Source organism: Balaenoptera musculus, chromosome 15 (assembly GCF_009873245.2).
Source record: "Balaenoptera musculus isolate JJ_BM4_2016_0621 chromosome 15, mBalMus1.pri.v3, whole genome shotgun sequence".
NCBI classification, from domain to species: Eukaryota; Metazoa; Chordata; class Mammalia; order Artiodactyla; family Balaenopteridae; genus Balaenoptera; species Balaenoptera musculus.
In genome coordinates this window covers 57926449-57949933 of record NC_045799.1, presented here as the reverse complement: position 1 = coordinate 57949933, position 23485 = coordinate 57926449, and the positions used below count along the sequence as shown (strand labels likewise).

The window sequence follows — 23485 nt, the reverse complement described above, 5'->3', positions numbered from 1 at the left end:
ATAGGATTGCTGGTGAGGATTAAAACAGAACCTCCGTGTTGAGCAATGAACACACCATTGGCACATGGCAAGAGCTTGGTAAAGGTTTGGTGGTAGAATGATCATAATTCATAATAGTAATCATGTGTTTCTCATACAAAGACCCCTAAAATGATCTTCTGTCTTGATGAGAAACCCTATTTGCCAAGTTTCTTCTTGTGGCAAACCTACGACCAGTGGTGTGTTAGGGAAAATAAAGCCTTGGTTTGTATCATCTGGCAGTTTCTGTGGTGTAAATATTTTACCACAGCCAATTTCAAGCTACCTACGTGCTGTCATGCAACGTGGAGTTGGGAAGAAATGTGTAATAGCGGCCCATTTTATAGTATTTCCACAACGTAAATACTATAGGTTTTGTGAGATAATAGAAAATATACATCAGTCTCTATCACTGGTTCCTGGCACAGAGCTCGTAAAACTCTTGTAATTTCCTAAGTGATAAGAACAGTAGGAGCATCTCCTGTTCTAATATTGATATTTGACCTCTGATACTGACACAGAGCCTTGAAACCCCATGTAATTTCCTGGGTGATAGGAGTGTCTTTTGTTCTAGTGAGGCAACTCTGGGTGGGCTCCTGGGTGGCTCCTGGATGGGGTCTGGACACCAGAAAGACCAACTTATGATTAGAAGCTTGGAATTTTCAGCTCCACATTGCATTCTCTTGAGAGGGAGAAGGGCTGAAAATGGAGTTAATAATTGATCATGCTTACATGGTGATGCCTCCATAAAATCCCAAAAATACAGGATTCAGGGAGCTTCTGGGTTGATGAACACGTGGAGATCTGGGAACAGTGGTGCTCCTGGAGACAGCATGGAAGTTCTGCACCCTTTCCCTGTAACTTGCTCTATGCATCTTTTCCATCTGGCTGTTCCTGTGTTATACCTTTTATAATAAACCAGTGATCTAAGTAAGTAAAATGTTTCTCTGAGTTCTGTGAGCTGCTCTAGAAAATTAATTGAACCCAAGGAGGGGGTCATTGGAACCCCCAATCTATAGCTGGTTGGTCAGAAGTGCAGGTGATAACCTGGGCTTGTGACTGGCGTCTGAAGCCTGGGTGGGAGCAGTCTTATAGGATTGAGCCCTTAACCTGTGGAATCTGCTGCTGTCTACAGGTAGTTAGTATCAGAATTGAATTGAATTCTTGGACACCCTGCTGGTGTCTGAGAATTGCTTGGTGGTGTAGGGGAAAACCTCCACACATTTGGTGACCAGAAATGAAGTGTTTTGTGTGAATAGTATAGGAGACTCACAGGAAAGACAGATATAGTAGGAAAGAACTGGGTTTTTCACTACTTAAGAAGGAAAAAAGCTGAGTTTTTCCATTAGAGGTATAAATAATCTTGAAAGAATAGATAATAATAAAATGTAGTGAAGCAACTAGAAAGTGATAAATTTTGATATTATCTTTGTTTTTTAATGTGACATGTAATTTTTATAATTTTATAATATCTAATAGTGACTATGTTTAACCATGTTGCAAAATTTCTGATAATTTAACAATCAGCTCTGTGAACCAATTTGAATCAGCTCCAGCAAACAATTGCTTATGACACCTCCCTCTCCCTCACTTCCATATCCAATCCATCACCCAGTCCTATTGACTTTACCTCCTAAATATTTCCTCTAACCAGGAAATATTTCTCTCCATCTTCATGACCAACTTCCTGGCCCAAGACTGTTACCAAACTCTGGTTTGCTTGCCTGATGCACAGCAAAGCCAATCTAGTGACACTGGATTCTGGTAAGGGAGAATACAGTGTTTATTTGCAGGGCACCACGCAAGGAGAATGGGCAGCTAATGCTCAAAGGACCCAAACTTCCTGTTGGCTTACATGCAAGTGTTTTTAAAGACAACATTAGGGGGGTAAGGGTTGCTGGGTACATGATCAGCTTATGGACAGTCTTCTGATTGGTTGGTGATGAGGTGACAGGGTGATATTCCAGGAATTTCAATCATCAATTTTCTGGCTTCAACCATTTTGGGGTCTATGTGCTTGTGGTCAGCATGTAGTCCACACCCTCAAACTGGTGGGGGTCTTAGTTTCTGTAAAACAACCCAAGGATATAGGTCAAGATATTATCTATAGCCCTTGAGGAGGAACTAAGTGTCCTGTGAATGATTTATGGCTGAATTGCTATTCAGGCTATTATTACTTTCTTTGCTTGACTGCTTTTGCTTTGTTTCTACATTTTCTCATTTCTCTAATTATTAACTGCTTGAGTCTGCTCTTTGGAACTCGGGGATGGCCTAGGAGACTAAAGCTTTTTTCTACAAACAAGAAGCGGGGGACATGGGGGAGCTTATACCTGGAAAGGCCCTGCAGGGTCCTGCTCGGTTTTAAGACATGGCCATCTCCTGCCTGGATTGCTTTAGATACCCTTCTAACTTTCATTCTGCACATGGCCCCCACCCCCTGCCATCCTCTCTTTCTTGTGAAGCTAGAGATATATTTTTAAAATATTTTTTAGAGCAGTTTTATTTATTTTTAAATATTTTTTAGAGCAGTTTTAAAAATATTTTTTAGACTTTATTTTTTAGAGTAGTTTTATGTTCAAAGCAAAATTGAGCAGAAGGTACAGAGGTTTCCTGTACCCTTCCTCCACAAATATACATATACAGCCTCCCCCATTATCAACATCCCCCCCCAGAGTAGTACATTTGTTACAGCTGATGAACTTACATTGACACAGCATCATCACCCAAAGTCCTTAGTTTACATTAGGGTCCACTCCTGGCGTTGTACATTCTACGGGTTTGGACAAATGTATAATGACACGTGTCCACCATTAAAGTATCATACAGGGACTTCCCTGGTGCGCAGTGGTTAAGACTCCACCATCCCAATGCAGAGGGCCTGGGTTTGATCTCTGGTCAGGAAACTGGATCCCACATGCATGCTGCAACTAAGAGTTTGCATGCCACAACTAAGGAGCTGGTGAGCCTCAACTAAGGAGCCTCCCTGCCACAATTAAGACCCAGCACAACCAAATAACTAACTAACTAAATATATATATATATATATATATATATATATATATATATTTTATCCTCAGTTTCCTCACCTTTTTCTTTGTTTGTTTGTTTGGTTTTTTTTTTTTTTTCATCTTTATTGTAGTATAATTGCTTTACAATGTTGTGTTAGTTTCTACTGTGTAACAAAATGAATCAGCTATATGTATACATATATCCCCATATCCCCTCCCTCTTGCATCTCCCTCCCACCCTCCCTATCCCACCCCTCAAGGTGGTCACAAAGCACCGAGCTGATCTCCCCATGCTATGCAGCTGCTTCCCACTAGCTATCTTTTTTACATTTGGTAGTGTATATATGTCAATGCTACTCTCTCACTACGTCCCAGCTTACCCTTCCCCCTCCCCGTGTCCTCAAGTGCATTCTCTATGTCTGCATCTTTATTCCTGTCCTGCCCCTAGGTTTATCAGAACCATTTTATTTTTTATTTTTTTTAGATTCCATATATATGTGTTAGCATACAGTATTTGTTTTTCTCTTTCTGACTTACTTCACTCTGTATGACAGACTCTAGGTCCATCCACCTCACTACAAATAACTCAATTTCGTTTCTTTTTATGGCTGAGTAATATTCCATTGTATATATGTGCCACATCTTCTTTATCCATTCATCTGTCGAAGGACACCTAGGTTGCTTCCATGTCCTGGCTATTGTAAATAGAGCTGCAATGAACATTGTGGTACGTGACTCCTTTTGAATTATGGTTTTCTCAGGGTATATGCCCAGTAGTGGGATTGCTGGGTCATATGGTAGTTCTATTTTGTAGTTTTTTAAGGAACCTCCATACTGTTCTCCACAGTGCCTGTATCAATTTACATTCCCACCAACAGTGCAAGAGGGTTGCCTTTTCTCCACACCCTCTCCAGCATTTATTGTTTGTAGATTTTTTGATGATGGCCATTCCGACCGGTGTGAGGTGACACCTCATTGTAGTTCTGATTTGCATTTCTCTAATGATTAGTGATGTTGAGCATCCTTTCATGTGTTTGTTGGCAATCTGTATATCTTCTTTGGAGAAATGTCTATTTAGGTCTTCTGCCCATTTTTGGATTGGTTGTTTGTTTTTTTGATATTGAGCTGCATGAGCTGCCTGTATATTTTAGAGATTAATTCTTTGTCAGTTGTTTCATTTGCAAATATTTTCTCCCATTCTGAGTGTTGTCTTTTCATCTTGTATATGGTTTCCTTTGCTGTGCAAAAGCTTTTAAGTTTCATTAGGTCCCATTTGTTTTTGTTTTTATTTCCATTACTCTAGCAGGTGGGTCAAAAAGGATCTTGATGTGATTTATGTCATGGAGTGTTCTGCCTAAGTTTTCCTCTAAGAGTTTTATAGCGTCTGGCCTTACGTTTAGGTCTTTGATCCATTTTGAGTTTATTTTTGTGTATGGTGTTAGGGAGTGTTCTAATTTCATTCTTTTACATGTAGCCGTCCAGTTTTCCCAGCACCACTTATTGAAGAAGCTGTCTTTTCTCTATTGTATATTCTTGCCTCCTTTATCAAAGATAAGGTGACCATATGTGCATGGGTTTATCTATGGGCTTTCTATCCTGTTCCATTGATCTATATTTCTGTTTTTGTGCCAGTACCGTACTGTCTTGATTACTGTAGCTTTGTAGTATAGTCTGAAGTCAGGGAGCCTGATTCCTCCAGCTCCGTTTTTCTTTCTCAAGATTGCTTTGGCTATTCGGAGTCTTTTGTGTTTCCATACAAATTGTGAAATTTTTTGTTCTAGTTCTGTGAAAAATACCATTGGTAGTTTGATAGGGATTGCACTGAATCTGTAGATTGCTTTGGGTAGTATAGTCATTTTCACAATGTTGATTCTTCCCATCCAAGAACATGGTATATCTCTCCATCTGTTTGTATCATCTTTAATTCCTTTCATCAGTGTCTTATAGTTTTCTGCATACAGGTCTTTTGTCTCCTTGGGTAGGTGTATTCCTGGGTATTTTATTCTTTTTGTTGCAATGGTAAATGGGGATGTTTCCTTAATTTCTCGTTCAGATGTTTCATTGTTAGTGGATAGGAATGCAAGAGATTTCTGTGCATTAATTTTGTATCCTGCTATTTTACCAAATTCATTGATTAGACCTGGCACAACCAAATAAATAAATAAATAAATAATTTTTTTTTTAAGTATCATACAGAATAATTTAATTGCCCTAGGAATCCTCTGTGCTCCACCTAGTCATCCGTCCCTCCCCTCAACCCCTGGCAACCACTGATCTTTCTACTGTCTCCATAGTTTTGCCTTTTCCTGTACATCATATAGTTGGAATCATACAGTATATATGTAGCCTTTTTAAAAAAATTTTTATTTATTTATTTTTGGCTGCATTGGGTCTTCGTTGCTGCACGCGGGCTTTCTCCAGTTGCGGCGAGCGGGGGCTACACTTCTTTGCATTGCGCAGGCTTCTCATTGCAGTGGCTTCTCTTGTTGCGGAACACAGGCTCTAGGCGCGTGGGCTTCAGTAGTTGTGGCTCATGGGCTCAGTCATTGTGGCTCACAGGCTCTAGAGCGCAGGCTCAGTAGTTGTGGTGCACAGTTGTTGCTCCACGGCACGTGGGATCTTCCAGACCAGGGCTCGAACCCGTGTCCCCTGCATTGGCAGGCAGATTCTTTACCACTGTGCCACCAGGGAAGTCCCCTATGTAGCCTTTTCTGATTGGCTTCTTTCACTTAGCCTTTAAGTTTCCTCCATGTCTTTTCATAGCTTTATAGCTCATTTGAGATGTCTTTTTAAGATGCAAATCGGATGTCCTTTTCCTCCTTCATCTTTCTGCTCTGCCCATGCCTGTGTTCCTTCTGTTCCGGATACTTGCCCCTCTCCCTCCGGCCAAACTTGTGCACATGCCAGTTCCCTCTTCCTAATCACTCTTCCTTCCTCTCTGTACTCTCATCTTTCTTAAGCATCATTTCATCAGGGGAGCCTCCTCTGCTCCCTCTGGGTTAAAACCACCTATCTGAGACCCTTTCATTCAGTACATATGAGGTGAAACGTTGTTTTTGTGTGTCTGATAAATATCTGTCTTCTTTATTTGACAATATACTCCTTGAGGAAAGGTATCATGTCTGGTTTTGCGCCAGCACCAAGCACATGCTTAATAAATATTTGTTGAATGCATACATGCTGGCCAAATCTAATTAACTCTGAATCTTATAGACCTGGTATTTCTTTGACATTATTCCAGATATCACTGTCCAATGACATCCAAGGCCTGGTCTGCTCCCCATCCCAGGACAACTCTGAGTCTTCCTCTTTGGTTAAGATGCATCTTACCTCACTCTTTACATTGGAGTTTATTCCTTTGGCCAATTTATATTCTTTATTTACAAAGACCACTGAACTGAGATAAGAGATAAAAAAATTAAGAAACTATGTTTCTTTTGTACTTGTTTTCTCCTAGATTGAATTTTCCAGAAACACGATGTATATTTATAACACCATTAACCAGCTCACCTGTCACCAAGTACCAGCTTTGCAGTCATGGCCTGGATGATGCTACACTTCACTCTTTCTTTTTGAGTCATTTGGCCAATAATTTCCATCTAGGGTTTTGGACAAGAAAGAAAAACTGCCATCTTATTTTGGCATAAAGCCCTCGTTTACTCAGTGTATTCAAAAAGCCATTTTCCAGAGTAGGAGGATACATTAGAGTTGCTCAAACACTCCAAGGCATACTTTTTGCATCAGTTGTCTGTGGTGCTTTGGGGCAGACATTAATCAAATTATTGGCAGAGGTTTGTAGGATATTCATGTTGGTTGTGGATTTGATCCATTGTCTCCATGAAGTGGGAGGAAAAGATAGCAGACAGGAGACAGGCTGCCCAGCAAAGGCTGAATGAATCTCAGGGCAATTTAAATGGAAAGGATTAACCAGTTCCCCTTGATGGAGGATGAAATGGAAGAGCTTTGAGAGCTAATCCCTGAGGGTCTTTTCCAACTGCTTCTCAGTGCTTGAGCTGAGACTACACTTGAAGGCTCCCAGTTCAGATTTAGGAAATCTCAGCTGCAGGGCTTCCCTGGCTTGGCCTGAAAGATCCAACTTCTAGATGCAAAGTAGAGAATCCCATTCATATCCAGATGGCACTGAGGATATGGGAGTTTGATGGTATATTGAGGGGCCGAAGAGTTGTCTTTTATTTGGATTAATTGTGAAGGCACTGGGCTTCCCTGAGTGCACTGAAAAGTTGAACTTCTCTATCCCCTCCTGCTAGCTCCCAGATAAGGTGCCCTCAGTGACAGGGAGGCTGGGATATTATCTTTTCAGAAGTTTACATTTCAAAAGGGAAAAATCCCAGACCTTTGAAAAATATTTCTGGGTTGTAAAACTGGCCAGAGGCTTAGTTCCCTCTAGAGATTATAGACACAACAAAAGGTTAGGGAGAGGATTTACAACCACTAAGTTTCTCCTGGCACTGTTCTGGCAAGGGGAAGGGAGAAATGATCTCTTTTCATTTCAACAGTCTGGAAAATTCTCCCCTCTCCCACCTCCACACTGGCCCCTTACAGGTAATTTTCAATGCCGCTAAAATTTTGGAATGATTAGAAGAAATAAAATTTATTGTTGTTTTACTTTTTTTGGGTCTATTGTTTCCCCCAGAAAGTATTATTATAAAGGTAACACAATTTCACTGTAAAGAAATTGCAGAAGTAAAGAACATTATAAGGAAACTCAAAATCACCCTTTGAGGTTCACTATGAAAGGATGAACTAAATTTGGGACTGCTTGGGAATTATGTAAATATTCTGTTATAATTAACAGTGAACTCTTTTGTATTTTTCCATCATCAAAGCCAGCTCAGTATAATTGAATAAAATGTATACCAAACAAAATATATCTAGACTAATGGCAGGAGAACCAAAGGAAGCGATTATAATTATCATTAACTTTCTAATCATCATACCAGCACAACACCTTCATTTATGTAACAAAATGCCAATGAGTGGAAGGTACAGGAGGAAGATGTCACAGAAGAAAGGGTAGCCTAAGGATTAGGCTCTTTTAATTCCCTTTTTCAGAGATCCAATTCTGCACTCCCTGCACCCCACCACTAATGGACCATCACAACTGCCTTAGTTTATCCTATCTCTGAATCTTAATTACACTGCTGATAGAACTGTTCCATCTGACAAGTCAGATTGTTTGCCATTTCTTCCTCCTCTGCTACTCATTTGCTCCACAAATATTTGCTGAGCATTTTTCTGTGCCATCCCCTGAAACCCAGAAGGACCCTGTGAGGCTCCTGGGCACAAAAGACTTTCTGTGTATCCCCCAATCTTGATTACAGGAAATAGGCTTCATCCAGCCTCCATGACCTTCCCTGAGTTCCAACCAACAGGTTCAAACGGTTGCTAATCAGGGAAGGGAGGAGATGGGGAGACAAAGGAGGAGCAAGCAGTCAGGAAACAATAGTGCAGCCTTGGGGCAGAGTCCTGGTTCCCCCTCAAGGGACACACATAATATCCTTGAGTTGTTTTGCAGATACTGAAACCCCCACCAGGTGGGAGAAGTTAACTATATGCTGCCCACAAGCACGTAGACCCCAGACCTATTGGAACCAGAAGGTTGATGATGCTGACTCCCACTTACCTCACCACCAACCAATCAGAAGAAAGTCTATGAGCTGATCACACCCTCCTCTTTGAACCATTACTATAAAACCCCTCACTACCCCCTCCAGGTCGGGACACTCAGTTTTGAGGGCATTAGCCTGCTGTGGCCCCCTTTGCCTGGCAAAGCAATAAAGCTATTCTTTTCTGCTTCACCCAAAACTCTGTCTCTGAGATTTAATTCAGTGTCAGTGTACAGAGGCCAGTTTTGGCATCACCACTAGTCTAGGAGCTGGGGCTACAAGTGAAACAGCAGGGAAGGGGGCAGGGCACAACCTTTAAAAGAATGACATAGCCTGAGGAAATGGCATAAACTTGTTAGAACCAACTAGGTCCAAGATGGCTGACAAATCGACTTCCACTAGACATTGAGTCTCAGTATAGGCTCACTGTAACACATCAGCACACTAAATGACACACCCACAAGTGCCGTGACAGTTCCAAGGCCGACCATAAAAGGTCAACAAGTGGGCAGTTGCCCAATTCCTGGAAATCCCCACCCCTTCCCCAATATAGCTGAATACACCTCCCACTCATTAGCCTATGAAATTACTCACCCCTATAAAAACTGACAACCCTGTACCTTGGTGCCTCTCACCAGTGTGTGAGATGGCCCACACTCTGTCTGTGGAGTGTGTCTCTCTAATAAATCACTTCTTACCCATCACTTTGTCTCTCACTGAATTCTCTCTGCGACTAGACATCAAGAACCTGAGCTTCATTAAGTCCTGAGACCAGGTGTGTGATCTCAGTTAAAAGACTGTGGGTTCAAGTCCCAATCTGAGTTGCATGGTTTCGCAACCACGAACAAGCCTGGCAGGATCCATCCTAACAATGTTCTCCTCTTCCCTTATTGCCAAATGCAAGTTCATGTGCCCAGTGCACAGTGAGGCCAAACAAACTGAAATGTCAGAGTTTGGAGCAGAGAGAGATGTACTGCAGAGCCACACATGGGGAACCGGTGGCTTGGGCTCAAAAGACCCAAACTCCCTGATGGTTTTCAGAGAAAAGTTTTATAGGCAAAATTTGGAGTGAGGGCTGCAGGGCGTGTGGCTTTCTTCTGATTGCTTGCTGTTAAGGTAACAGGGTGGTGTTTCAGAAATCGTGTGCTCAGCCTGAAATTACCATCCTCCACCTGGGTGGGGGCGTTAGTTCCTGTAAAAGAACTCAAAGATATATTGTTATATATATTCCTTGAGGAGAAAACAGGCCCCATTGCTGCACTATTGTTTCTTGACTGCTCCTCCTTTGTTTCTGCATTCCCTCCCTTCCCAGATAAGCAAACTGTTTGGATCTGCCCTCTGGTACTCAGGGAAGGTCTAGGAGGTTGAAGCCTTTTTCCTACAAACTAGAAATGGGGGACACAGAAAGGCTTTTGTACCCAGGAGCGCCGGACAGGTTCCTGCTCAGTTTCACCCTCTCCTATATTCTGCTTCTCTCCTCTTCCATCCTTACCCTCATTTCACTACTTGGGGCTCCAATTAGAAGACCTTTCTAGATTTATTTCATCTTTGTATTCCTAGGGCTCAGCACAGTGGGCCATATTTCATACATTATTCTGTAATGAATAAATGAATTCTCCTTCACTAGAATTAATCAGAGCCTGGATGGTAGAGCTGTGGCAGAAGGAATTTTAAAACGCCTTGGAATTTTTAGGGGAGCAGAATTTGCCAACCCAAAATATATCTCTTTGGCATATTACTTATTTTAAGCTGATTATTTTCTAAGAAATAGCAGCCATGGGAAAAATTCTGAAAACCAAGTAGGAGTTACCCTTTTGTTAGAAACATTTACATTTGCAAGGGAAATTTCCAATTGTAAGGGTGTCTCCCTCTCTGTACCTGGAAGAGGAGGATGACCAAATCTCTAGAAACTCTTATCAGTGGAGAAGGCAAGGACTTGAATTTCCATAACAAGCTTACCCTTGTTTATTATGCTTTTCCTGGTCACCTCCCAAAACTGTGTCTCCTACCTTTAACAACCTCTTGTCTTTAGCTGAGGTTGGTGTTTAAGGTGAGGGTTTTGCCTATTTGGAAGAGTTACTCAGTTTTCCTGGGTCTCTCCCATGTATACATGTTATTCAATTTTTGTTTGATTTTCTCCTGTTAATCTGTTTCATATCAGTTTAATTCTTAGAACAGCCAGAAGAACCTGGAGGGTAGAGGAAAATGTCTTCCTTCCCAGCAGAATCTTTCCATTTTTATCTTTTTTTTTTTTTTTCCTGCTAAAGAAGGAGTCAAATGAGTCAACATAATAATAAAATCACTCCACAAATAAATAAAATAGAAAGTGAAACTCCTTCACATCCCTAATCTCTAGAGATAAATGGAGTTCACAATATGATGTGTACTTCTCCAATTTGTTTCTTTTTTTATGTAGCTCTATCTATCCATATACACACCTACATGTGTATATTTATATCCTATTGCCAATGAAAAAATTAATAGTCAATCTAAGAGAGAAGTGGAAAATTTTATTCAAGCCAACCTGTGGGTTATAACCCGGGAGATAGTCTTTTAGAAAGCTCTGAGGACTGTCTGAAGAGGTAAACAAAGAGGCCAGTATATATGTGATTTTGGCAAAGGGGTACGTGCAGTCAAGCACACATCTTGGTAAAAGGTTACTGCTATTCACAAGGAACAGATAGCTTAGTGAATGGCGTTAGTGCTTTTCTAAGTATGAGAAGATGTGAGAAACTGGATTCAAAAAATTTTCTCCTGAAAATATCTGACGATCTGAGGGCCAGTTCTGCCAGTTTTCCTAGAGCACAAAGTGCCTCATCCTGACTTTTGCCCTGAATTCCTTTCAGGGTGTATTGTAGGTCAGTGACTGCAGTGGCTACAGACTTGACTCGTGTCGAACTGGATAGTGGGCAACATTATTTTACAAACCATTCCCTTTTGGTCTTAATTTTTATGAAGGTTTGGGAGGCATTTAGGGACCAGTTTGTCCCGTGATGCTAAGAACGCTCAGCCCCAGGTCAGGGAGGATTGTGTTGATAGGTCACTAAATGTGCTGTTGCAGGACTGGACCCTGTTAACAGTAGCCAAAACCTCTGGACCGCTTGTCTTACTAGTCTGTTATGGTCCAGGAAATAGTTCCTTCTTGTTGCTTCTTCCCATATCTGGAGTTACACTATTACAATCATTGATCTTTCAAGTTGCTTAATCATCACTAATTTTATCTAAGACTCAGTCACACATTTGGTAATGCAAGAAACAATAGTCTTGTAAAATAGGCAGAATACAAGTAATACAGCTAGTAACATTAATAAGGTCATAAGTAGTTAAGCTAAGAACTTCCATTTCGTGTGGCCCAGTATCTCCCCAGGTTGTCTGACCAGTCTGTTCTGCACCAATCGCTGTCTTTAAGGGAAATGATATATTAGCATTGTACATAAAGTTCACCAAAGATGTCTGCACATATAAGGCAAGTGGCGGGTCATCATGACCCCTTACAGGGTTGAGAAAGGAATGTTATCTTCTAAGGATAACTGGTGCCAGAAGAAGAAAAATTGATCTTTATGGTTGATCAGGTATTTTTGCCATTGGGGAGGCTTGGTTAATGCATAATGCAGATGCACAATGCACACTAGAGGGGAGGGAAGAGGCCAAAGGGCAGAGAAAAAGTTTTATGTTTAAATTTTTCTTGTGTTGCCTTAAAATGTGAATTTTTTATTACATCATTATATATAATTTAAAAAACCCAAACAGGATCATAGTAGTCAAAGGAATCTTCAACTGCCTTTTTTTTCTTTCTTATTTGATAGTATATCTTGACTTGAATTTCCTCTAAATTCCTTTCCAACTTTAAATTGTATGCTTTTGAATCAAAGCCAGAATCTCCCTTATTTTAATTAACTAGCTCTCATTATTATATATGTACATGGTAAGTGTATTTAACAATACAGAAAGGAATAAAATGAAATGTAAAGCCTCCCTCCTCTTCACAACCTGTTCTACTCTTCAAAGTTAATTATTTATAACAGTCTTCTGAGTATCCTTGAAGAAATTTCCAGGGCAAATAAATATATATATTTAAATAGATAAACATATATGTCCACCCACACACATATATATCCACAAAAGGAACTCACATTTTTCACTTGTTACATAATTCAATGGAAAGAATTCCAAGTATTTAATAACTCTGTCTTGGATAAATGTCTCTTAAAGGAGCCTCTGACAAAAAAAACCAGTAAAATCATCAATCAGGTCTGTAAATTGTCAAATACTTGGCTATCTAGCGATGGTACAAACTGCTTTCCATTCTCTAAAAGCCATTCTCCTTTTCTCTATTAAGAGATCCAGAAGTTGTTTTTTTTTTCTGTACAGTCTTCCCAGTATGAAAACTACATTTCCCAGCCTCCTTTGTAATAAAGTATGTCCATAAGACTGCACTTTGTCCAAAGGACTGTGAGAGGAAGTGTTGTGGACAGCTTCTAAATTATGCTTTATAATGTAATGTGTGGTCCTTCCTTTTGTCATTTTCCCCTTTCTACTGGTTGGAATGTGGACCTTGGACCATGGGAACAAGGACAACATCTTAGAGATGAAAACACCATAAAGTGAAAGGCTCCTGGGCTCCTGACAGCTTTGCAAAGCAGAACCACCAAAACTACTTGCATTTTAGGGGAAGAAAGAGAAATATATTATTGTCTTTGCTCTTATAAGACACCGTTATTTGGAGTTTCTTCTGTACACAGGCGAGTGTCTGTACTTATTATAAGACATTATTTCAAGATATTTTAAAAGTTATTATTTCCCTGTCCAAAGGCCCATTTTTCTGAAACAAAGGACCAGGATTACGTTATGAATGTTTTACCATGTTGGTTAAAATTATTCTGGGGAAGTTAATTACAAGGGAAAAAATGTGAACATCAACAAGGGGAGAAAGAGAGACATGTAAGCAATTTTTCCCCCCAACTTCATCTTTAGTTTCCTCCCCTGAAAACAAGGGCAGGACCACAGGGTCCCCTTTGAATAGAAGACTTTTTGCTCATGGTACATTTCCCAATTAGCCATAAGCAGATTTTCTGCTCATTTGCCTCTGAACACCATGACTTTCCTTGGAGGCATTTGACTTTCCAACAGAAACTGAGGTTAATAAAGAAAGGCAGTGAGGGCTTCCCTGGTGGCGCAGTGGTTGAGAATCTGCCTGCCAATGCAGGGGATACAGGTTCGAGCCCTGGTCTGGGAAGATCCCACATGCCGTGGAGCGACTAGGCCCGTGAGCCACAATTGCTGAGCCTGCGCGTCTGGAGCCTGTGCTCCCCAACAGGAGAGGCCGCGATAGTGAGAGGCCCGCGCACCGCGATGAAGAGTGGACCCCGCTTGCCACAACTAGAGGAGGCCCTCGCACAGAAACGAAGACCCAACACAACCATAAATTAATTAATTAATTAATTTAAAAAAAAAGAATAAAGAGACTTTATAAAAAAAAAAAAGAAAGGCAGTGAGAAGAAGACATTTTAAATACAAGAGTGGCAAAAGAGGAGAGTGAAGTTACCTGGAACCTAAGTATTCTGTTGTCTGTTTGCATCAGGAGTCACGTCCTTGAAAGCTGATAGGAAGCTCTCTCGCGGTCTCCAGCTCCTGACCAAGCATCAGACTTATTGCCTGAGGATGAAAGAAAATTCATATTGTATGGCAAGGCAAGAAGAATTTAAACATAAAACTTTTCTCTGCCCATTGGCTCTCCTGCATTTACCAGACCTCCCTAGGAGATAATGAAACCACTAAGTGGCATTTTGGGGGGCTCCAAGGAGCTCCAGTTCTTTATGTCTCAGTGCAGAAAGAATTCAGCGAGAAGCAAAGTGATTTATTAGAATAGGACACTTATGAGGCTTACAAGTGGGAGGGCGAGAGGATGCCATGCCCCAAGAACTTAGTGGGCCACAGTTTTATAATCAAAGGAAAAGTGGGGAGGGGGAGAAGACCACCTTCTTCCTCATTCTTGAGTAGATGTCACACTTCCATCATCAGTTCCTCCTCCATGTCAGGTGGGGGAGTTTTCTTGTCTCTACACAGTCAAGCTGGGACTGTCATGGCACTATGGAAAAATTATTTCAGGTCTCAGTACAATGAGGGTCTTTCACTTTGAAAGAGGGTCTTTCACCTTTCCATAAATTATTATTATTTTTTTAATGTGTGCAGAGAGTGTGTCCTAGGGGTCATTAATTTACTGAGCTCACTGGGCAGGATGTGGGTCTCATGCCACAATTGTTTTATTGTTTTGGGGCATGTCTCATGCTTCTGTTGCATGGTTTTGTTGCTAAGCAAGCCTGCTTGGTTTTATGGTTAAGCAAACCTGCTTTCTTGAGTGATCATTAACTTACAGGTGTCTCCCATGCTTTTTTTTTCTTTACTTACAATCCCCTAGTGGGATTAGCTATTTACCTACTTTGTCCCTTTACTCTGTCCCTATCAATAACATTCCTTCTTAATCTTGTAAGGGGTCAAGATGACTCATTACTTGCTTTGCACATGCGGATCTGGATTGTGTAAACCATCAATATGTCATTTAATGTATAACCCTTTATCTCAAAAATGTATATAACTGTGCTTTGACTTCTAATAGGCGGAACAGTCCTTAGAGCTTTCTGAAAGACTGTCTCCCAGGTTATAATCCTCAGATTGGCTCTAATAAAAATTTCTATTTCTTTCTTAAATTGACTATTTTTTAAAATTTATTTATTATATTTTTATTTATTTTTGGCTGCGTTGGGTCTTTGTTGCTGCACGCGGGCTTTCTCAAGTTGCGGCGAGTGGGGCCTACTCTTCGTTGCAGTGCGCAGGCTTGTAATTGCGGTGGCTTCTCTTGTTGCAGAGCACGGGCTCTAGGCACGCGGGCTTCAGTAGTTGTGGCTCATGGGCTCTAGAGCGCAGACTCAGTAGTTGTGGCGCACGGGCTTAGTTGCTCTGCAGCATGTGGGATCTTCCCGGACCAGGGCTTGAACCCGTGTCCCCTGCGTTGGCAGGTGGATTCTTTTTTTTTTTTTAACTTTGGGTTTATTTATTTATTTATTTATTTATGGCTGTATTGGGTCCTCGTTTCTGTGCGAGGGCTTTCTCTAGTTGCGGCAAGTGGGGGCCACTCCTCATCGCGGTGCACGGGCCTCTCATTATCGCGGCCTCTCTTGTTGCGGAGCACAGGCTCCAGACGCGCAGGCTCAGTAATTGTGGCTCACGGGCCTAGTTGCTCCGCGGCATGTGGGATCCTCCCAGACCAGGGCTCGAACCCATGTCCCCTGCATTAGCAGGCAGATCCTTAACCACTGCGCCACCAGGGAAGCCCTGGCAGGCGGATTCTTAACCACTGTGCCACCAGGGAAGCCCTTAAATTGACTATTAATTAATTTTTCAGTGACACTGGGGTGATAGTTCAACATCTTGATCCTGAACAGACTTGGTAGCAGCAGGGAAAAGGGACCACAGAAAAGGCCCAGGATAGGGATAGTTGGGGATTCTGATGCCAAAAGTCTGGCCTCGGTGCACCAGTGGTGAATCAAATCTTGGAGACAGAGTTCTGGGTGAAGTAGAAAAGAATAACTTTATTGCTTTGCCAGGCAAAGGGGGACAAAGCGGACTCCTGCCCCAGAAACTGTGTGTCCCAACCCAGGAGAATTTGATGAGGAGTTTTATAGCAGCGGTTCAAGGGTGGGGTTTCTGGTAAGATTAGGGTGTGTGCAGGGTCTGCACTCCTTTAATCTCGTCTCAGGTGGTCCATCTCCTAATCTTGATGAGCTTCTCTGGTCTCTTTTTTTTTTTTTTTTTTAAATGCTATATTCTAGTTTTTGGGGTTTTTTTTGGCTGTGTTGGGTCTTCGTTTCGTGCGGGGGCTTTCTCTAGTTGCGGCAAGCGGGGTCCACTCTTCATCGCGGTGCGTGGGCCTTTCACTATCGCGGCCTCTCTTGTTGTGGGGCACAGGCTCCAGACGCGCAGGCTCAGTAGTTGTGGCTCACGGGCCTAGTTGCTCCGCGGCATGTGGGATCTTCCCAGACCAGGGCTCGAACCCGTGTCCCCCATTGGCAGGCAGGCTCTCAACCACTGCGCCACCAGGGAAGCCCTTCTCTGGTCTCTTTAATCTTACCTCAGGTGGTTTCTTGGCTGCTTCTCCCTTGATTAGCAACTGTTTGAACCTGCCCTTTGGAACTCAACGGAGGTCATGGAGGCTGTTCCCTATAAACAGGAAGTGGGGGACAGAAAGTCTTCTCTGTCCAGGAGCCCCACAGGGTCCTGCTTGGTTTTAACTCCTTGAGAGGACCAAGGAACAGGGCCTCATCACCATCTACAAAAACAACATAATAATATGAAGGGTAAGACTTGCTAGGGAGAACCATCTAAAACTAGGAAATAAGGCAGAAATATGATCATGTAGGGGAGCAGAATTTGCCACCCCAAAATATGTCTCTTTGGCATCTTAACTATTTTAAGCTGGTTATTTTCTAAGAAGCAGCAGCCATGGGAAAAACTCTGAAAACCAAGTAGGAGTTACCCTTTTGTAACAAATATTTACATTTGCAAGGGAAAAATCTCTATTTGTAAGGGTGTCTCCCTCCCAGTACCTGGGAGGGGAGGATGACCAAATCTCTAGAAACTCTTACTAAGGAGAAGGCAATGGCTTAAAAATCATCACAACCTTACCCTTGTTTACGGTGCTTTTCCTGCTCACCTCCTAGAACTGACTCTCCCCACCCTCAGCATCTTCTTTTGTCTTTAGCTGAAGATGGTATATAAGGTGATGGCGGGTTCTGGGGATGGTAAGCATCGGATGGAGAAGCCACTGCAGGGCTGAGAAGGACCCAAGAGGGTTGATGCCTGGATCACTTGAGAGGTGAAATGATGGAGGTGTATCTCACATAACCTGTTGCCATTGAGTTTTAGCCGTGCTTCTTGCCATCAGCGGTTTGTACTCAGGGCTCTGACAGGCAGCGCAGCCTGTTGGAAAGAGCTTGCAGTGGGAGGTGGGAGACCTGGGTTCTACTACTTGTTTTATCACCAGCTTGCTGTATCATCTCAGGCTCTGTTTCAGGGAAGCAATTTCACCATCTGTGAAGTGGAGCTGATATTGCCAGGAAAGAAAATGAATATTAAGGTAACAAAGGATCATAATTAGTATTTAGTGATTGAGTGAAGCTTTGTCATCATTAATCTTAGTCCTTCTTCCCTCATTTAGGCATTTTTATTTATGACTCATTGAATCAGTCTCATTTATTCACTCAGTTGCTAGGCAACCATGCACCCCAGTTTCTCTGCCTGCCCCCAGTTATGACCCTCATGCCCAGCTCCCACCCAGGTCTTTTCCTTGATCTTGAGCCAAAGTAAAACCATCCCTGGCTCCAGGGGTGGTAACAGAGGCTGTGGCTCTGCTGGAACCTTGACTTTCAAGTAGCCAGGATCCATAAGGAGATGAGGTAGACCACTGGATCACCACTGGAGCTGGCCCAGGGCCCAGCTGGAATGTAGGAAAGCCTTTCCCTGGACTAGTCTTGCCTTTGAAAAGTGCAGTGCAGGAGAGTGTAGTGGGTAAAAAGCAAGCATAAATATTCCTGGCTTTCTAACTTTATTTGGGAAATAAATGTTTGTATAGCAGGGATATCCGTAATCTGAAGTCAGACCGGGCTGTGTTAGAATCCTGCTCTCCCACTTCTAACTGAGTGATCTTGGACACCTTATTTACCTTAGCTTCTTCATCTGTAAAATGGGAATAATAGCCACCTAAAGGAGCTATTGCCATGAGACAATGCACCTGAAGGGCCTGAGAAGTTTTCAATAAATGTTAACAATGCGTGTCTGGCTACAAACCCCAATACGCCTACTACACAGGGCCAGCTTTGGAGGGTAGCTAAGGCTCTGATGAAGTACGAGCTGCTGGCTATTGGGAGGCTCTTCTCCATGGGCCTCTTTTTCACAGCTTATGAAGAAGGCACTAACTGCCTTTTGCTCTGGACTTTTCAAGCATGTTTGTGTAATGAAGATAGAGATGGTATGTCCCCTCAGGTCAAAGGGCAGGCATGCTTACTGTCCAACATAATTAAGATAATGCCTCTCTCTGGAGCAAAGGGCTGGCTTGCTTACTGCCTGTTATAATAGGTTCAGGCTCCCTAAGCCAAGGGGTCCTCTCCTATATTGCAACCCACCGTGTGTGCAGCTGTAATCTGACCCTCTTCATGATGCCCTGTCAGAATTTGGGTTGGGGGAACCAGCACCAAAAATGTTCAGACTCTGGCTACTTCTGTGAGGAATAAACTGTCCTTTTTTTCTGATGCAGGAGTCTCATGTCTTTTACCAATATCCATAAAACTATGATTGACTAACTTGTTAGCAGGCAGGAGGGCTAAAATCTCTGACCCTCTGCAGTTCTTGACACTGTCCTGGTCTCGGATGTCTGCTGTCATCTAGAGAGGAGAGAAGAGGTGGAAACAGGAGGGCAAATCTTCCTCTTCCCGAATCTTGAGTGTGTGCCAGGGGCCTCCCTGGGAGTGCCTTCTTTCTGCTCCAAGGCCTGCAAGTCTGTCTGCAGAAAAAGCATTCCTGGAACAATTGGTGAGGCGGAAAACGAGAGACAACATAGGACGATACGTCAGGTTTCGCCTTTTGCACAGAAAAACGTTCCCCAAACTCCAGACGTTTGAGTACCACCTTGATGTTTATTTTAGTCATATCTGTCTACAGACTCCATAACTGCTTTCATAATGTTACTTCTAATTGACTTGCCCTTTTATTTATTCAGATAATTCTTTTAGCAAGAAACTTGATCTCACTATGATAAATGGAAAATCCAGGATTGCTTGGTATAAACGGAAGACAACTTGGCAAATAAATACGATGAAAACAGAAATAACATTATCAAGTAATAACCAGATACAGTTGCCCCCGAAGACCTTGGTCCTGTTCCCACGGTTACAAAGGGATATGAGCCAGGATTAGAGAGGGTTTAAAGATAAACTTTCACCAAACAGACTTTTCCCTTGATGGAACAAGCGGCACTGGGAGATGAGTGAACAGGGAGGTTGTCTGATGCCATGGGAACTTGCTACCCAAAATTGTCCAAGTGCTGGCAGAGGTTTGGGTGCTGCACTTTGGGAAACACTGGCCGGAAGTGATGCTTTACCAAAAGGGCCTTCTGCACCTTGAGTGTCTTCCTTGCTTCCACCTCAGTGCTGGCCCTGCCTCCAGTCTCTACCTTCCCCCAGAACAGCCAGAGGAGGCTTTGCAAGCTCCAGCCGGACTGTCACTCACCTCTCAGGACTCCCTGTATCCCGTAAGATCATGTCCAAGCTTTTTAACCAGCAGTCAAGGTCATCCACTAGTTCTTCTCTATCCAACGCTTGTCCTGCTTTCCAGTCAAACAGGACCACTTACAGTTCACTCCTTCATTCAGCAGTTTATTGAGTTTTGCCAACTCGTGTGCTGTTCTAGATACTGGGGCCGTGGGCACCTTACCACTTTATGAGTTCTAGGCACTTTTGCCATCATGGGCCTCTTCCTCCATAAAAAAATATAAAAATAATATTTTATAGCTGTGTTGGTATAGAGGTGAATAAAACCCAGGCTGGAATCATTGTTGTCATATTCATTTGTTTCTTCTGATTTTAAAATAAAATTAAAAAATGGTACTTAGGAATTCCCTGGCTGTCCAGTGGTTAGGACTGGGTGTTTTCACTGCCATGGCCCAGATTCAATCCCTGATCCCTGGTTGGGGAACTAAGATCCCGCGAGCCGTGCAGCACAGCCAAAAAAAAAAAAAAGATACTTAAAGAGTCATGGGCCCTAGGTATTGTGCCCACTGTGCCTAATGGGAATTCTGCCCTGACCGGGACATGAAGAGTGAACACACATGTACACAGACAAACAGAGACAGACAGACAGACACACACACACAGTACTTACATACCTGAAGCTACTATCCAGTTCCGTGAGAGTTTTCTGCTTTTTCACCTCTCTAAGCTGTTGTCCCCTCTTGCTTACTCCATTTCTTCCCTTCTCTGCTTGGCTGATAATGCTCAAGCCCACCCTTTATAATGTGCGGGCTGAGTTCTTGGACGTACGTGTGCTGCCAGGTGGATCAGCGCTGGGTCCTCCAGCCCCTGGAGTTGGCTTTTCACCGTAATTCATTCACTTTGATCAACACAGTTAGGGGGTCACTGGTCGATGCCTCTACCTTCTCAGCTTCCTTTGGAATTGTTCTAGGATAGCTGCAGCCAGGCTCAGAGCACACCCCCACTCCCAGCCTTCACTCTTCAAGCCTTCAAAAATCCTAGACTATAACATCTAGAACCTGAGTTTTGTCCTAAAGCAATCCTGTGTTTGTTTATCTTGTGCAAAACTCTCTGACTAATTGCTAGGAGTCAGGAGCCTACTGCCCTGAAAATAGGATGTTAATGATCCACGGAGAGACCACAGCTGAGTAAGCTAAGCGGGCAGGTTGGCACCCCTCTCAGGCTGATGGAGCGCCCTTTGGAGAGAGCTGCGGGGGGCAGCATCCAAGGAGGCAGATCCAAGGTCCCGAAAGGCCCAGGTGTCATCCCAGCTTGTTCGTTGCATAGGAAATATTTACAGAGCAATCACTTTGTGATAGACACTGTGCTAGGGCTAGAAATAATGTGCTGGGCCCAGAGGAAACCTCTCCTGGCGGCTGTCTCCCTCCCCAGAGGTTAGGTGTCCAAGAAATGTTTTCATTTTATTACTTACCTTTCTGCTGTGTAACAGTTTTATTACTTATCTCTTCCTGAAGTTGTAAATTCTTTGAGAGAAGAGAACACTTGTATATTTTTGTGTCACAGCATCTTGTCTGGCACATGGTAGGTGCGCAATAATTCTATATTACATGTCTTAGTCTGTTTGGGCTGCTATAACAAAAATACCATAGCCTGGGCAGCTTAAGCAACAAACATTTCTTTCTTACAGTTCTGGAGGCTGGGGAGTCCAAAATTAAGGTGCCAGCAGATTCGGTGTCTGGTGAGGACTTGCTTCCTGGTTCATAGATGGCGTCTTCTTGCTGTATCTTCACATGATGGATAATGGAAAGGGAGCTTTGTGGGGGTCTCTTTTATGACGGCACCAATCCCATTAATGAGGGCTCCACCCTCATGACCTAATCATTTCCCAAAGGCCTCACCTCCTGATACTATCACATCAGGAGTTAGGATCTCAGCATATGAATTTGGGTGGACATAAACATTCAGTTCATTGTATTAGATGAACACCTGAAGTTCCACCATTATTAGTTTATTCCACTGGGTTTTGCATCACCTTCTTTCAAGGTGCCTCTTAATATGCAAATCATTTGTATTTGACAAAAATACATTCAGGTCCTGGGTCCTTAGTTATTTAATTTTGTTAATTTATTTAAAATAGGTGGTATATTCCTATGCTTCAAAGTTGTGAATGGTACATAACCCAGTATCCTGATAATATCGGGTGACTATATAAACGGAGCCTGGAAACAGAGAGGGATGGAACAGGGAAAGTGTCAGCTGGGGTACAAATGTGGCTGTCTTTGTCATTTTGCTGTCTTGTGTTTTTCTTCTTACTCTGTGTCTATGTTATATTATGTGGTTAATCAAAAAGCAAACAAAACACCTTTACTACCAAAAAGTCATTGGTATCACTACATGATTAGACATGGTAGAACACCTTTATACTAGACTTTTTTGTTTGTTTCCAAGTGATAAACTTAATATTAACACACACACACACAAATAGCATTGAATGACCTAACTGAAAAGTTTAGAGATCTTCAGGCCTGGCTGGATCTAGGTGCTTAAGTGGTGAAATAAACAACTATTAGCCCAAGTCTTTCCTTTCCAGGCTAGCAAACCTGGGAAAAAATATGTATTTCCCAATAATTTCCCAAATGTTTTCAGTCCTGGGACTAATGCTGAGTATTTCTGGTTGGCCAAGTCTGGGTCTTATACTCCCTCTTGGGAGTCAGGACAGAGCAGGGGAGTCAGGATGCTGTTATCAGAAGAAGGAGGGATTGATGCTGGGAAGGCAAAACTACATTCTTCCATGACACCTGCATACTCATTAGACTCATCCAAGGCCGGGGACACAGCCTAACAATCCATTTGGCTTTATATTTACTTTCTGAGAGCTCGCAGGTCAGAGATGGCTAAACATTTCTGGCACATCATTAGGATAATTGAATCACAAATTCAGGACAGAGAGAAGCATTGATTATTTATGTTGACTGATTACCAATGAGCCTGACTTCTGCTCAAATCAGAAAATGGAAAAGAGGGTGAAGATACCCTGGTCAGATTTGCTTACAAACCATGATTCTACACCTGCCATTTTTACAATAAACTTGTTGGCATTTTTGGCCTCCCTACTTTGGTTTAAAAGTTAATGCATCCCACTTCTTTCAGAAATCTGCTCTCCCACAGTACACAGCCTTGCAAGGACTGTCCCTTGGCCACATGTGGTCACATGAGCCAACCCCGGGGGAATCTACTCTATGGTGTCAAAGAAAAAACATTTTTCTGACACTTACTAAAGAAGAATAGCAAAGACTTTCTTCAAGGGGCTACTGCAATGGAGTTTGCAGTAGGGAAGAGAGATTGGGCTCAACTCCAAATACAACGTGAAAAGTGGGGATTTATAGCCAAGGAGCTAAGGAGGGGAGTGGTCAGTGGATGGAAAATTACTAAAGAGGGTAGGGTAATTCTTGCTAAACTGACCTAACAGTAATCTTGCTGAAGATAGCCCAAGGTGATCAGATAGTACCTGGGGAATGGTGGCAGATGAGGAATTTGATCAGATTTTGAGGGTGGAGAGTCTGGCTAAATT

General features: G+C 42.5%; 1 long non-coding RNA gene across 3 annotated transcripts in view; it reads right to left on the bottom strand.

Moving 5' to 3' along the window:
- LOC118881218 overlaps positions 1-20957 on the bottom strand; it is a 40116-nt gene extending 19159 nt beyond the window's left edge. For 2 of the 3 annotated variants that reach the window (XR_005016472.1, XR_005016470.1), the window contains exons 1-2: positions 20589-20957; positions 14199-14308 (exon numbers count right to left, since the gene is read on the bottom strand). This is a non-coding gene — a long non-coding RNA (uncharacterized LOC118881218). Of the gene's footprint in view, positions 1-14198; positions 14309-16787; positions 16980-17363; positions 17754-19042; positions 19209-20588 lie in introns of those variants that run through there. The other variant, XR_005016471.1, reaches the window with a different exon arrangement.
- Between the last annotated feature and the right edge of the window lie 2528 nt (positions 20958-23485).